General features: G+C 42.7%; 1 long non-coding RNA gene across 1 annotated transcript; it reads left to right on the top strand.

The window, feature by feature from the left end:
- Positions 1–7899: 7899 nt before the first annotated feature.
- LOC110728737 lies at positions 7900–12380 on the top strand. The gene is made up of 3 exons (XR_002512753.1): positions 7900–8324; positions 11031–11087; positions 12169–12380. It is a non-coding gene; the product is annotated as an uncharacterized LOC110728737 (long non-coding RNA).
- The last annotated feature ends 919 nt before the right edge of the window (positions 12381–13299 follow it).

Genomic DNA, 13299 nt, shown 5'->3' with positions numbered 1-13299 from the left:
TCCCCTAGACGACCCTCAAGTTCAGTCGGACCATGACACCGAAAGTGAATTTGAAGTTTAAACTCATACAGCTTCAGACGAGACCCTAAGGGCCCGACGTACCCGTCATACCGAAAGGAGGGAACGGGAGCATCTTCAAACAGGAAGCGAGCCAGCAGGCGCACCGCCTGTTCGGCAACAGCCGACTGATGGGTCTGCTCCCATCACAAGGAACGAACTCATGATCTTCATGAGGGACTTCAAGGGAGAGATTCAAGAGTTGATCAACAAGAAGTCGACTGCTCCAGTCAAGGAGCAGTCGGCCAAGAAACCCTCCACTTCACTGAAGAGGAAACCAGTTCAAGGGCGAGAGGCGACTCCTCATCCTAAATCTAGGAAGCGGGAGCCACCTGCCCTTGATTTCACAAAATTCCGTTATCCTACAGGAAATAGGAAACCGGTTCGTCATATTCAGGCGGACGGGTCGAAGCAAACATTCACAGATGCTCGGCTACTGCTAGAGCAGAAGAAGAGTGACCGATTGTCAGAGTCGGCTTCTACTTCAAACTTTCAAGACAGTTTGCGAAATGCCTCGATGAGGCATACTCAGTCGTACCATGAGAGTCAGTCAGGCGGCACCTCCCGTCAGTCCGGCTTTCATAGTGCCCAGGCGGTACCAAACTTACCATTTATGCCGCAACAACAGTATTTTATGCAGCCACCTCCATTTGGTGGACCTACAGCAAAAAACGTCCAACCTATGGACTGGCAGCTACGGTTGCTTAGACTTGGTGAACAGCCGTCGACCTTCTCCAAGGAAATTACTGAAGCCGCTCAGCCGGCCAAAGTGAAAAATGTACTAGTAGGCGCCTATGACGGCACTACTAACCCAGAAGACCATCTGATGGCATTCACCAACCTGATGTACCTTCAAGGGTTGGATGATCCCACCTGGTGCAAGTGTTTCCCAGCGACTCTCAAAGGAATCGCACAGCGATGGTTCGACAACCTGCCGACTGGTTGTCTTAATAGCTTCAGGACGCTTGCTTACTTATTTGCCTCCAACTTCGCCATGAACATCCCTGCGGAGAAAACGACCCTTGATTTGGGAACAATTCAGCAGGGCGAGAAGGAGGGGCTTCGTTCTTACATCAAGCGGTTTAACCTGATGAGAATACAGATTCAAGGGTTACCGGATGAGGTAGCTTATACCGACTTTTTTAGAGGTCTCAAAGACGGGTCTACCTTCAAATTTGATTTGGTTCGAAAAAGGGTGGCGACTCTTCAAGAGGCCTTGATTGAAGCAGAAGCCTATATACAGGCGACTGATCTTTGTACGATAAAACAGTCGGACGGGAAAAGGTTCGACAAAAGAGAAGGACGACAGAAACAGTCGTCAAACAAAGATGAGAAAAGAAAAGAGGTCTGGGCGGCTGATTCCTCTAAACAGCCGGCCCAGAAAAAGAAAAAAGAATTCAAACCATACTCCCCAAAGTATGCGTTTAACAAAGATAACCAGTTTATCCTAAAAGAAATCAAGGGACGGATCTCAGTTGAGAAGCCGGTCCCCATGAAGGGTTCTGCAAACAACCGGAACCAAGATAAAATCTGTGCTTATCATGATGACGTTGGTCATCACACCAATGACTGCATCAGTCTTATGCGGTACCTAGACCGCCTGGCTGAGCAAGGTGATCTTGACACTTATGTCAAGAAATCTACGGGGAACACTTCCTCAAAAAAGCTGTCGGCCAAAAAGAATCAACAGGCCGACAGCTCCGATACAGATGATGCAGTCGTCTACACCATTGCAGGCGGCTTCTCAGGAGGCGGCTCCACTATTAGGGGCAACAAAGATAATATAAGGCGGTTAGATGTAAATTCCGTTCACCAAGAACGGCCGTCCAAATATACATTTCCTGAGATTGTCATCACTGAAGAGGATCTAGGAGGGGTAAGGGGGCCGCATGACGACCCTCTCGTTAATGAATGTAAAGTGGCCAACCAGAGAGTTGGCCGAATCCTCATAGATACCGGGAGCTCCTCAGTTCTCATCAGCAGCAAATGTCTGTCGAAACTGAAATATCAGACTGACTGCATACATCCGGCCTCCCACCCTTTAGTAGGGTTTGGAGGAGGAGTCGTCCACCCACTGGGACGAGTGGATTTACCCATCCGCCTGGGCGAAAAAGGGGAAGGACGACACATGGTAGTCCGGTTCCTGGTAGTAGAAGAACTCTCGGCCTACAACATGATTCTGGGACGACCAACCCTGAATAAGTCCAAGGCTGTTATAATCCCATCTCTTATGTTGCTCAAGTTTGAGAGAGATAATGGAACAGTCGGGTCCCTAAGGGGAGATCAGAAGATGGCCCGAGAGTGCTATATCTCGGATGTCAAACCCACTGTTATGGCTACTGGGTCAAGTGGTGGAAAAACAGACCTTGACAATGTCAAGGAGAGTGCGCCTGTTCAAGAAGCAGGCGGCAAAAAGAGAAAGGCATCCTAGACAGAAGCTCAACCTGGATGGATCCAATCAGGGCATATCTGACAAACGGTACCCTGCCGGATGATCATATTTCTTTTGAATGATGTAAATAGTCAAGGGCTACTTAATAAAAGTTTGCATACTTGATATTCAATTTTGTACTAAGAGGGGCACGCCTACTAACAAACAGTCGGCTACTCTCCATTGAGTATTTTACTCTATCTTCAGAGGGGCATGCCGTCTGTACCTTTACAGTCGGCTACTCTCCATTGAGTATTTCACTCTATCTTCAGAGGGGCATGCCGTCTGTACCTTTACAGTCGGCTACTCTCCATTGAGTATTTTACTCTCTTCAGAGGGGCATGCCGTCTGTACCTTTACAGTCGGCTACTCTCCATTGAGTATTTCACTCTATCTTCAGAGGGGCATGCCGCCTGTACCTTTACAGTCGGCTACTCTACATTGAATATTTTACTCTATCACAATAGGGGCATGCCGTCTGGACATATAGTCGGCTACTCTCCATAGAAGAGGGCCGACTGGTTCCAAACACACAGCCACCCCCCTTATACTTAGCTAAAAAAGATTAGGGCCTGGCCGACCCTGTGCCTAACAGGCGGCTACCCTCCTTTTACTTAGCACCTACGTTCACCAAGAACTAACCAAGGCCACAGGCCGAATGATCAGACCAGGCGCCAAGCCAACTGATCCAATCTTCAAAACTAATACGACCTGTCCCAACATCATAGCAGGCGTCCGGCGGCATCCCTCCGGATGAAATTCGTCGCAGAGAGCAGCTCCCTTTTGGGTGGAACATTGCTCTATAAACTAATTACACGACACCTATACGACTGCCCCCAAGGGCAACCACGTAGCCGTTTTTGAGACAAGGATAACTCTATCACTAACCAAACCAGTGGTAGCAGTTGACATCTGAGTCAGATGACCGCCTGTATTACTTGGGATAAATGCAGGGGGTACCTCTTGAGTTAATAGCCAACAAACATTGGCGAATCAAAAGGATCAGCTGGCCTCCGCCGCCTGGTACCTTTACTACTCAAGCAGGAGTGACGGCGATTGAGTAACTCCAAAGTTAACTCATAGTCACTCTCTCAAACTTAGTATGGAGCCTAAAAGGTATGAGTCGTCCGCCTGTAGCAAACAGGGGCTCTCAACCACTACTCCTGCTAGGTTAACAACCTCCTGAGTTAATAGCCAACAAACATTGGCGAATCAAAAGGATCAGCCGGCCTCCGCCGCCTGGTACCTTTACTCCTCAAGCAGGAGTGACGGCGACTGAGTAACTCCAAAGTTAACTCATAGTCACTCTCTCAAACTTAGTATGGAGCCTAAAAGGTATGAGTCGCCCGCCTGTTTTTAGCAAACAGGGGCTCTCAACCACTACTCCTGCTAGGTTAACAAATGAGTTAAAAGCCAACAAACATTGGCGAATAAAGGGGAACAAGCGGTACCCACCGCTTGATACCTCTACTACTCAGTTATTTGGAAACTAGGTAACAATCATGTTTACTTGGTCAGACCACTTTCCTACTTGGTAAAAATTACAAAAAGACAGGCCCGCCTGCCTAAAAAGGATCCAGACAAAATAGTTCGAATACCGATTGGATAAATGGCCGACTGATCGTCTATCCTGGAAACAGACAACCAGTCGTCCAGGGGCATAGGCGGCGTACTAACTATCTGTACCTGTCTGCAACGTTCGGCCATATAAAACAGTCGGTCTAGTAAACAATTGGATATTAGATATGGTATACTTAGACAAATTTGAAGCAAAACAAAAATTCATTAAAAATAAGTCGGTCATTGAAGACCAGCAAAATATTCAAAGCCCCGGCCCCCTGGCCGGGTAAATACAAAGCAAACAGCACGCAGGCCGTGGAAAGAATACATAAAGCTTAAGAAGGGGGCAGTTCAGTATTAGCAGCTACCGCCTGGTCAGCACTCTTCTTGCTACACTCGGCTTCAGCTGCATCCTTTTTTGATGCCTTACCCCCAAGCGGCACAAGCGCCACTACCGGCTCCTCCTCCTCCAACGCTTCCCCCAACGCCTCTTCTTCAGCAGCCGCCAGGATCTCTTGATTATATGTATCCGAACACTGGCGGTACGTTCTTTCCCAAGAGGCAAAGTCGGCACTGGGGAAGAGGCGGCCCCAGGTCATGCGCTGGATTTGAGCGGAGTCTTCCATCATCTCCCGGACCAGCTCTTTCTTCTCTTGCTCGGCCTTTACCGAGAGCTCTTGGGTAAGACTCTTCTCCTGGGTCACCAGGCGTTCCTTTACGCTGGCCAAGGATTTCTCCATGGCTTCGTAAGAGTACATTTTCAGGCGAAGAGGTTTCAGCTCGGCCTTGAGATTTGTGATGGTCGCCTCCAGCTCGTCATTCTTCTTCTGGGCCGCCTCTAACTGAGCCCGAACAGCGGCGGTAGCCTGCGCCTGATAATAAAGAATATCAATGGTCAGTACTTCATTTTGGGCAATTTGAAACATTGCCTTATCACAGTCAGAGGCGCCCATAGCTTTTGCAGCCTTTACCTCTTTGTTTTTCCGATCAAGCGGCTTGCGAAGGCCGTTAACTCGGAGCAGGGCCTAAGTAAAAAACAAAAAAAACAGGCGTCCGTTTCCAAACAAAAAAGAAAACAGGCGTCCAGAAAATTCAAATACTCAAAAATATGCTAAGTATACCTCAGCAAGGACCCCTGCAATCCCGTCAAGGTCAAGGGTGCCGACACCCCTGACCGCCTCCCTTTCAGCCGGAGGAACTGCCCTGATCATAGACTTGGCCATCTCTACCAAGTCAGGCCCCTGGGGGCCGGCTGCATCAAGCATAAACAAGCGGATTAGACTTAGTAACAAAGGGAGCAAGTCTAAAATTTACAAGGACAACTTCATACCTCTAGGCGGCCCAGTTGGAGTTTTAGAGGAAGTGGCCGGCTGTTTCTCAGCCGCCACCTGTTTCCTGGCAGAACCAGGAGAGCTCCCAACAGTAGTCTTCCGGGCCTTGGGGTCCGGCTGTTGAGAAGATGAAGCTCTTGGAGCACCCGTCTAAAAAAGAAGAAAAAAGTCAGTATATGCATAAACACTCCAAAAAGAGGGTGAAAGGTTCGGAGCTCACCAAGGGTGCCCCCTTCTTGGGGGAGTCGGTTGAAGCTTGTTGCATAATAGAGGCCCGCAACATGGCCGCCGCAGTCTTGGAGGCGGTGATTTTGCTCATGGCCGAAAGCCTCGAGGTAGCCCATGTGGCTTGTTAATTGATACCAGCCGGTACCGCCTGTCTTAGGGGTCCGGCTGAGATAGTTCATATGGGCGAAAGCCTCGAAGCTCGGCTCCACCCCGTGCAGTTCGCACCCGGCCACATAGCCGAGTACGTTGACCCAGGAGTTTGGGGTTAACTGCCATAACCCCAACTCATACCCATCCAAAATCCGCTGAACAGCCGGATGTAATGGGAAGCGCAGCCCTGCCTTGATGGCCGCCTCGTAGCAGCCAAAGCAGGCGCTATCATAACTGGAACCAGCCGGCCAGACGACTGTGTCTTCTGGATCCGGCACAAACACTAGAAAGTCGGGGCCCATGGTGTGGTTTGCAATAAAGCTCTCCACTTTCTCTTGCATGGCTCTGATTCGGCCCCGAGGTACCGTGCAGTAGTAGGGGGTATTTAGCTCTCGGTAAGAGGCGGATGGTTCCGCCCAATTGTCCCCCTTCTCAACTGTGTGAGAAAGTCTCGCCTCTTGCAGGCGGCTGTTTTTCTCTTCTGTACCCAAAGAAGCATGGCCAGAAGAGTTTGACGAGGAATCGTCCTCGGACGAGTCTGAAGAGGACGACTCCTCCCCTCTCCCGGAGGGGCCCACCTCCTCTATTTGAAAAGGAGCAGATTTGTTAACTGTTAAATTGGAAGGGGTCACTATGACTCCCCCCACAGAATTGCCGGCATCCAGGCCGCCTTGTCTCACTTCAACATCTGGCGCCTGGTCAGATGTTTCACTAATCGGCACCCTGTGGGAGGAGCCGTTTGAATTTGAGATCCTAGCTGTCTTTTTCGTTCTGGCCATCCTGCTCTGCATAGACACAGATACAGTCGGACTTTGTATAAAGGGCAAAGATGGGTCCGGAAAAGGGCAGGCGGCACTCCTAGTCCTAGATTCAGCCGTCCCCGGTGACCGGCTGATCACTAACCTAGGTCGTGTCGTGTGCTTCCGTGGTGCCATTTCAGAAAATAAAAAGAAAATTAAGAGTAAGAGAACTGAGTTACCTGAACGAGTGACGGTTGATGAAGTTCTGGAAATCCGGTGCAGTCGGCTTGTCAGAACAGGCGGTAGGCAGAAAAAGTCCAAAATGTCAGAGCAAGTTCAGGGGTCCGAATGTTCTCAAATAGTTCTCAAAGTGTGAAAATGACTCAAGGCAACTCTCCCTTATATAGGCGAAGTGAGAAGGCGAAGGGTCACTTTCAGAATTCAAAATTTGGGCGGGAAAATCTCTCGTCCTTTCGCCGACTAACACCTGTAGCAGGTGGTCGCCCGTTACTGTGCGACACCTGTCACAGGTAACACGTGACCAGTCACGTGCCACTTGTGAAGGGCAAATGATTAGGGGATTTTGCTCCCACCAATCGGAATGCGCCAAGTGGACCAATCAGGTCCTGCCAAGTGTCTCCTAGTTGGAACTGTCAGGACTTGCCACGTGGCACGCGCTTATTCGTCCACCTTGGACCTGTTATGTCACGACATGTGGCATACTCCATGCCTAATGGAGAACCCGGCCACCCAGGCCCAACTTCCGAGGGAAGCCCAATCAGCCCTAGGTTTACCTAAACCTAGGATGGGCACGTTTCCCAAGGTTATAAATACCTCCCTTAATCCTCATTAAGGGGGATTACAGAAACGACACGCGAAAAACATTACGGAACACACTAATAACCGGCTGATCTCGCTAACAAAGCAGATTACCTACATTAAACACTCTCACCTAGAGAGACCTTATTACTTTAATTTCCGCATTAATTACTCCTTAATCTGGTACTAACTTGACCGTTGGAGGCGGAGCTCACAGGAGTCTCCGTTATTTTGCAGGTACAGGCGTCCGGTTCCAGTCTCGGAATTGTAACTCTCCCGCAGGACATCGGAAAACCCCGAAACAAGTAATACTTTATTTTTGTTAGATTTATTAAATCTAATTTTTATAAATACAATCCCTACCTTCTCATTATGAAGATTTAAAGCTATTCCTTTTACACGAGTAAAGTACGCACTTACTCCCCAAACTTAGTTAAAAATTGCACTTTACTCACCGAACTTATAAAACTTGCAAACTACTCACTCATTTGGTGGTTGGAGGTCATTTATCCGGTGGTAACTTGCTAGCCCAGGTAAACTCCCTAAACTTTCTATTTTTTTAAAAAAAAAAATTTAATTAAAGTGTGTATCCCTACTTTATATTTTTGTTACAAAAATAAATAAATCAAAGGATCTAATAGCAAGTCAGCAACAACAATCACGCATTTTGTCAAAAAAACAAAACACAACAATCAAGCAAAAGGCAAGACCATAAATTTTAGGGTTTGCGTGATCGTGATAGAGCGCGGATTTGTTTTCTAATTGGGGATTAGATTGATGTTGAAACCATCGATTGGTGGTTTTTTAGGGTTACCTAACTGGAATTATTGTTGAAACCTGCGGTGATTGGTGCGGTGGATATTGATTTGGGATTGTGTTGTTGCTGCTGCCGAAAAATGGTGTTAACGCGGGTGAATTGGAGAGAGGAGCAGCAACAACAAATAGAGGCTGCATGGAATTTTGGTGGTCTTGTTGCCGTTCGAATTAGTGAGAGCAAATTAGCAGTAGGTAAATTGTTTTTCAATCTTTTTTAATTTTTGGGCACTTCAATTTTCACTAAATTATGAATTTGGCTTTGGCTATGTGCGATCTAAGTCTATATCTATAAGCCAGAAGAATTTTGGAGTTGATAATTGATACGGAACTCTTAAGGCTCAATTACCTCTTCCCTTTGTCCAATCATCTAATCTACTGTAAATGGTTTATTTAGTATTTACTTTGAATTAATGTTTTAGCTTTTAGTCTCTTTACAATATATTGTGTTATGCATTGGCTATGTAATTTTTTATATCAAAAGTGCATTTTTTGTTCTCTCAGGTTTTGCCTATATTCCCTCAGCTTGTTAACTTTCCGGTAGACAAATATCAAAAGGCACTAGCTCACATATTACATATTTACAAGTGCCCAATCTTTATATTACTAAGAATTCACTACCTTTTTTTTCATCATTCTGAATTTTTTCACAAAACTTTTAGATCTTTAGTTACTTAAGACAATTGTTTTGCACTTCTGCAGCAATAATCCTAAAATTTTCTGTATTATTTTGATTAAATTTTGTGCTAAAGATATTTTCACCAAATTTTTTCCTTGAATTTTTCTTGCAGATTTGATCTACAAATGGTTACAAGCATTAGAGTATATAGAGCTGTTGGTTGCCTTGTATTTTTTTTAATTTTTTTTTATTTTTTTTTGTAGTATCAAAATAGTTAATGTATTCTAACGACTACTTTCTTTAAAAAAAAAAAAGGATTGAAAAATAAGTTTAGGGAGTTCCTGATTTCCATGTTAGAAAGTTTATGGAGTTCTGATTTTCATGTCAGAAAGTTTAGGGAGCTCATGTATTTTACCTGTTATTGTAGGTCACAAGTCAGTTCAGTGAGTGATTTGCAAGTTTTGGAAGTTTAGTGAGTGATCTGCAACTTTATCTTAAGTTTAGGGACTGTTGTGTAGTTTACTCACTCAGTTCAGTGAGTGATTTGCAAGTTTTGGAAGTTTAGTGAGTCATCTGCAACTTTGTCTTAAGTTTAGGGAGTAGTTGTGTAGTTTAATCCCTTTTACACCGCTGTCAAATTCCACCATTTTTCCGGCTTAAATCTCGTTCAATCCATAAACACATGCAATCTCATCTCCAAACTTAAACCACTCGATCGATTTCATCCACTTGAAATTTCATAGATCTACTTTTTAATAGAGTCGTTAGTGCCGCAGCTCTGGAAGTAAAATCCATGATTCAAAAATACATAGGCAGAGTAAACAAATAAGGCCGTCCGGGGAATAAATATAATGATAGACCCGGTCGCGGATCAAGAGTTAATAATACAAACAATTGAAATTATGTATTGAGAAACTTGAAATACATGAATGTTGCAACTTAGAAAAAAAAAATCGAAAATTTGTCAAGAATAAACCAACCTTTGATGATTAACTCAAAATAAGCCAATTTTTCGATTAACTCAACATAAGTTGACTTTTAAAAGTATTTTCTTTTAATAAATCCAATGACCTACAAACTACTAAATAAGTTATTTTTTCAATTAAAAATAATTATTAATATTTATTAAATGTCATTCATAATTATAAAAAAACAAATCCCAGCCACCCCCCTCCCCCACCTACTGCCTACCCCCTTCCCCCCACCTCCCCCTACCACCGGACCACCTCCATCCAACGGTGCCGGCGACCCTACCACCTCCACCCTTCCCTCATTCTACAACTGTAATACCCCTTATTTTTATACGTTTTTTATTTAAAATATGTATTTTATAAGGGTATTTAAATAATTTTAGTATTTTAATTATGATGTTTTAATTATTTATCCCATGTAAGATGGGAATATTTTATTAAAGGAAAGTTTGTTTAATTAATTATTAAATAGAAGTTGGGGTTTTATTTTAAGAAATTATGTTTTTAACAAGTTTTAGTAGGGAAGGGATTAGGAAAAACTAAAGGAGGAAAGTTTAGGGTAAAAGGGGTGATAGAGAAGGGGTATAAATATTCCTCTTATGAGGCAATTCAACTTTGCCCAGAGTGGAGAAAACCCAAGGTAAACTTCTCTCCCTTTTCTCTTTATTTTCTTCTTTCTTTTCTTTTTTCTCTCTTCTTCCCTTCCCCTTCTTGTTGCGCACCACCACCACCGGCGACCACCACCACTGGTGGGCCGCCAGCACCAGCGGAGACCACCGGCGCTGGCAGCAGCCGGTAGTGGCGTCGACCTGCTGTCGGTAGTCACCTCCTTTGAAAATAAAAAGTTTTAAAAATCAAATCTTTCTTACCCAAATCTAATCTAGGCTTTAATATAATTGTAAATTATGAGTTTGGAGATTTAATTTTGATGTTTGATTATTGTAATTATGTTAATTAATTTTCAGATTTGGTTTTTAATTAAAAAGCCCCAATTTTTGAAACCTTAGGTTCTTGATTCATGAGTTATTGAAGGATTATGATGTATAATGGGGTAGACCTTTGTTTTAAGTGTTTTAAAGCTTAATTACAGCAAGTTTTAATTATAATAAAGTGCTGGAATTTTATGTAGAACACTTAATATTATGTTTCTTAAAGGAATTTTAATTACCCATTAATTGGGACTTAATTATGGTGTTTTAAATATAATTTCAGCTTACTTTAATTAAATTATGAGGGGTTTTAAAATAGTATATATTGCTGGAAATTTGCTTAGAGTGGATATTAATACTCTATTATGAATTTTATGTGTAGGAGACTTTGAAGTAAGCAATTTCTACTAGCCGTGGCAATTTTAAAATCGTACTCAAGGTACGTACGCGTACTTAGCATATTTTGATGATGTAGAATCATGATAGGCTTGATTTCAATCAATTACAAGTAGTATCATGCTAAGTTTTATGTATGGAATTGTGAATTAATGGTGTTGGTGATGAATTGTGAAGCATGAATTATTTGTGATGGTTATGGATTGGAAAATTATATTTTGGGCATGTTGTGTTTGAACCACACTTTTATTTATGGCATGTTAGAAGGCATGATTAATTAAACTACATGTTTAATTATGTTTGGAATATTGAAAAGGAATTTTATTATGGTTCAAATAATTTTTATTGATGCTTTAAGCATGAGGAAGGAGCTATATAAGTGTCTATGTACACAAAGAATAAATTGTATGTTGGTGCCTTTGTGCACTTAAGGTGTTTTTAACACCGAGGGATAGGATTTTTGGCGCATTATGCGTTTAAGGTGTCTTTGACAATGAGGTAGAATAAAAAGGGTTCAACATTAAATAATATGTGGTCACTAATTATTCAAGAATTAATTTGGTATGTTTGGTTGATTGAATAATTATTGTTGATTGTTTTATGATGCTTTGAGAGTCATCATCAAGTCCAATAAAAGGGTAAATAACGTAAAGTGAAAGAGATTACGCACCAAAACTCTTGGAACGTATATACCTTGAGTATGAACAATGGGGGGGAGTTATGGGGTTTTATATTTAACCATAACTTCTAATGGAGTACAGGACGCTGTACATTCCTTTTTATTTATCATTATGTGCAGGAATTCCGCCACCTTGAGTGGTTTTGTCGTTGACACGGTTAGCTCCCGTGTCAGTTAACCTCAATTTATTTGGGGAGGATAGTTGGAAACCCGTTTGATGCGTAATTAACGCTAAATGAATTATTTAGTGTCTAGTCGTTGTGTTTTGTTGATTGATGTGTGTGCTTGTAAACAGGTGCAATGAGGTAAGTGTGTTGATAGGTGAAAGCATGTTAGCGTGTTTAATTTACGCTTATGTACTCAGCTTTGCTGATTGTGTGTGTTTGTGTGTTTGTCCATGTCTTTACCTTGGCCCTATGATGACCCATTTTTTATTGGAGAGTAGTGGAAACAAGTGGAGATAAACTTTTCAGGTACTGAAGCATAATCATGATGGGGCATGAGAGAAGAGTGAATCTTGCTAGCTTTCATTAGGTTACGATGTGTTTTATGCTTTATTTATTTATGACATATTTTATGTGGACTAACACAAATGTTTGGTTTTGGAACGTTTTTGAATAAGGGCCTTTAATGGTTCCAAGTTGTAGTTTGATTTTATTTGACTTTGTTTGTTTGGTTTTAAACTTTACTTTCGTTTGGTGGACTTTTGAGTTGACTTGTTTAAACGGTTTTTAATTTTAAATCTTCCGTTGTGTATCTTTAATATTTGCCTTAACCGTTTTCACGATGGCGGTAATGTCTTATATATTCCTAAATCGTATTTTAAAGTGTAGAATGGATATTTAAAGAAAAGGAATTTCTAGGGTGTTACAACAACCCTCATGCCCCTCCCTTTTCCTTTCTCGCTTCCCCCACCCCGACACCACGCCTTTCCCCTGTCCCCTTCCTTTGTACTGCGTCAACCCTCCTCCCCTTACCCAGCCACATAACTCCGCCCTAAATCCTTAAATAAACCTCAAAACCAACCCATTTGACCTCGTTGAATAAGTCAGAACCATTGAAAATTGGACTAGAAAATAAACCAGTGGAAGAAATTAACTTAAGTCGGATTTCTTGGGACTCAATGAATGACTTTATTACCATATTTTACACGGCAAGTTCTTGACAAATTTTAAATAATTAATCAAAAATACTAAAAAGAAAAATTTACATATCGAGTCAACCACAAAATGACACATGGCATAATTTATTGAAACAACCGGATATCCCAAATATCAATAGGTTATGACTCATTTTGAGAAGATACTTTATAAAGGTCGACTTATTTTTAGTTTATCAATAGGTTGACTTATTCCTCAAAAATTTTCCAAAAACTTGGTTTTTTTTTTTTTTCCATTTTTTAAATTTTTTTTTCAACCATTTCTTCTCCAAGGTCTTACGGATTACCCACCTTTCTTCCTTAAGTTCTACTCTTTCTCTCATCAACGACCCCCTTGACTTCAAGCTTTTCTATATACTAGTTGAGCCATGCGCGCCACGGGCGCGATAGCCCAATAAACACAGAATGTGTGTTGTT

The sequence above is a fragment of the Chenopodium quinoa genome, unplaced genomic scaffold (genome assembly GCF_001683475.1).
Source record: "Chenopodium quinoa cultivar QQ74 unplaced genomic scaffold, ASM168347v1, whole genome shotgun sequence".
Classification (NCBI taxonomy): domain Eukaryota; kingdom Viridiplantae; phylum Streptophyta; class Magnoliopsida; order Caryophyllales; family Amaranthaceae; genus Chenopodium; species Chenopodium quinoa.
The sequence above is the reverse complement of the archived record's forward strand: the minus strand, read 5'-3'. Positions and strand labels throughout refer to the sequence as shown.